This window comes from Limulus polyphemus, unplaced genomic scaffold, assembly GCF_000517525.1.
Source record: "Limulus polyphemus unplaced genomic scaffold, Limulus_polyphemus-2.1.2 Scaffold1246, whole genome shotgun sequence".
Classification (NCBI taxonomy): domain Eukaryota; kingdom Metazoa; phylum Arthropoda; class Merostomata; order Xiphosura; family Limulidae; genus Limulus; species Limulus polyphemus.
In genome coordinates this window covers 245,727-249,059 of record NW_013666856.1, presented here as the reverse complement: position 1 = coordinate 249,059, position 3,333 = coordinate 245,727, and the positions used below count along the sequence as shown (strand labels likewise).

At 30.1% G+C, this 3,333-nt stretch overlaps 1 protein-coding gene across 1 annotated transcript in view; it reads left to right on the top strand.

Moving 5' to 3' along the window:
• Positions 1-1,543: 1,543 nt before the first annotated feature.
• LOC106462777 (glutamine synthetase-like) overlaps positions 1,544-3,333 on the top strand; it is a 10,078-nt gene continuing 8,288 nt past the window's right edge. Inside the window, exon 1 of the mRNA XM_013922737.2 lies at positions 1,544-1,708. The gene's annotated coding sequence lies outside the window, so the exon portion shown is untranslated. The remainder of the gene's footprint in view (positions 1,709-3,333) is intronic.

Here is a 3,333-nt window from a genome sequence, read left to right as displayed (position 1 = left end):
ATTTTTATCATAATTTTTATACCAAATAATTCAAAAGATTGTGGGAAAATGTAAATTTTGGAAAATAAAATGTTATTACAAATTTAAAATATAATATAACTTATTCATATTTAAATTTTTTGATGACCATAAAACTATTTTTAAAAAAGATATTAAATTTTCCCTGTGTTTGTTCTTAATTATGCACAAAGCTACACAAGGGGATATCTGTGCTCTGCCCATCACGGGTATCGAAACCCGGTTTCTAGCGTTGTAAGTCCGCAGACATACCGCTGTGTCACTGGGGGGCTTTTCCATGTGTAAGTTTATAATTGTAATTCTACATTACCCATAAGTAGTATGCATTTTGGGGTAGCTTGTTAACATAATTTTGTTATTAGTAAGCTCAATTAATACTTTAAAAATTTTAAATTTAAATGAATTGAAATATCACAACTTATTTATTATTAATTTTGAAAAAGCTGCACCAGAAAAAAAAACATTTTTTCTCTCAGACAGTCTATTGTTATTGAGATATATTCGTAAATCAATGAGATATTCTAAAAATATTGCGTTATTTGAATGCAAAAAAAATCACTTTTTTTTTAAAAAAAAGCAAGGGTAAATAAAGGACTCAATCGCTTGTAGGTCACCCAAAATATGGTCTTTAGAGCTTTTATATATTTCTGTTTATCTTCGTCACTTTTTTTTTATTATCTGGCTATAAGATTCACAGGCTCGTCTCTCGATAGTTTATACTTGTATTTCCTGGTTACGAGAGTAACAAACTTTATACAAATTGTCATATTTTTTAATGAAAGCTATATAAATATGAACTAATGATTTAAAATTATTCATTCAAAATATTCATTGTTTGTGGAAAAACCTAAACTGAAGTAAATAATATGTGTTTTCAGTACAGCTTGATCTGCAAATTTATTTGATGTACAAGCTGATTTAGACACAAAATGAACAGCTTTACAAGTAATAAAGATTGCTCTTGTCGCCATAAGTGAGAAGACAATATATATATATAGAACGAAATAATTCACAAATAAATATTTCTAATAATATAAAATAAAAACTTTAGGAATGGTACTTCACTTTTTTTCAAGTAGGCCCATACATGCCGTCAGCTACTACTGAAGATAGCACATTATTTACATACCTGAAGTTGGAAGTTTTGAGGAGTAAATTACGTAACAATTTGATAAATGAAACAGTATCTGATTTAATAAAATATTGTTTTCAGGTTGATTTGCTTTATTAACTGAGGCTATGATTTTACAGGGCACTGATTGTATAATTGTTGCAGATACGCCTTACGTAATCATACCGGTTGCGGGTAACGGTATTATTGATTAAAAATCAACTTAACCCTACTGCAGTTCTTTTTCTTTTTCGCAGCAGTGGAAGTTTCCTAGCAGCCTAGCAACAAACTAGAAGCACGCTTACGTGATTTTGTCCAATGAATGAACAGCTGCCTCTTCCAACATGCGCTTTCAAGTAACGAATAAAACGCATGCTATCACGTGAACGCTCTTCTTCCACGTATATTAGATGCTGCATAGCTCACTGCAGTAGAGTTTCAAACTGGGGAAAAAGAGTAAGCATCTATGAATAAGGTGTATCAAAGAGATTTTCTATTTAATTCTTTAATCTTCAACAGAGAAAACAAGTTACTGATATTATTGTTAATATTTCATCCTTTACGTGACAGAGACGTAAGGTAGGTTAATTTTTCTTTCTATGTGTTTTTTAAAAATAAATATTATAGTATTGACTCGGAGATTAAATATATTAATTTACAATAATAGAAATTCGATTAAATTGAACTTAAAATGAAATTATGGAACATTTTTAGAACTTATTTTATGATACAGAGTAATGCTCAAATTGAATGTTAAATTAATTTATACCAAAAGCTGAAACCTAGTTTTAACGAACAAAACATATGGTGTATGTCGATTCACAAAATTCTCTCAATCTGTTGAGGTTATTAAGATTAAATTACCTCTAGTGTTGGTAATGAAGGTGTGCTTAAAAATATTGGAAAATAGGATATTTTGTGTAGAAATACGTAACAAAAATAGTAGTAATTTATACATATTTTCGTTTAAGTGTCTGCAGTATGCCGAACATCTGAGGTTTTCCTCATAACACGTGGGTTCTCAACCTTTTTTAGCTTGGAATACATTTGGGAAAAATGTATTATCTATTTTCAAAGTCTGTTCGCGACCCTCTCACACCTTCAAGAAACCCTGCTCTATAGGATATAGTCCTTGGAAGTCCCCCAGTGGGACAACAGTAAGTTTATGGACTTACAACGCAAAAATCAGGGATTCGATTTATCGCAGTGGACACAGTAGATAGCATAATGTACTTTGCTCTAAAAACATAAACAAGTTTTTGGAAACGATTTATTTTCGTTAATTATAATTCTACTATGTTAATGGAAATGTTAGTAACATTACTGAACTAAAAGTTCGTAAACTTATCTAATATTTATTAAATGTCAGCATGCGTTTTAGTAATCATTTTTCAAAAACAACGAGTCTAACCATGACACGTGATAAAGATAAACCTATGGTCTGTTCGTATTTTATCTTTAACGTTTGTTATATTTTACGATTAGTTTTATAAACAAAAGTTCATATTATAAACAAGATTACGACACTTATGATATACAACATTGTTTATTAACAAAAAGGGGACATAGATAAATGTTTCGGAATTCTATCAGATTCCATTTTCAGTATCTAAAGCAAAATAAAGTAAATTTATATAAGTCTTTGGGCATTGTCAAAGTACAATTGCTAAATACAACGATAATAAAACACTAAACAGTAATCATGGGGAGAAACTAAAGCAAGAAAACACACAAAAAAAGGTAAAATCAGTAATATGAACATATTAAAAAATGTATAGTTTAAATGAAGACTGCATGTTGTTCAGTGTTGGAGAGTGCTGTTTGATGTGGAGGGTTTCTTTAATCAATAATTCCAGGTCAGTATTAGACTTTCAGAGGATATAGGTTGATGTCCTGTTTCTTCACTATGTTGGCGTATAGAGGAAACACAGGGGTTACTCTTTTTCTTATGCGTTTTGATGGAAATTCTTGCTGTTTTCTTGCTGTAGTTTCTCCCCATGATTACTGTTTACCGTTTTTTTGTTTAATTATCGTTATATTTAGCAACTGTACTTTGACAATGCCCAAAGACTTATGTCAATTTATTTTATTTTGCTTTCGATACTGAAAATGGAATCTGATAGAATTCCGAAACGTTTATCCATGTCCCCTTTTTTGTTAATAAACAATGTTGTCTATCATAAGTGTCGTAATCTTGTTTATAA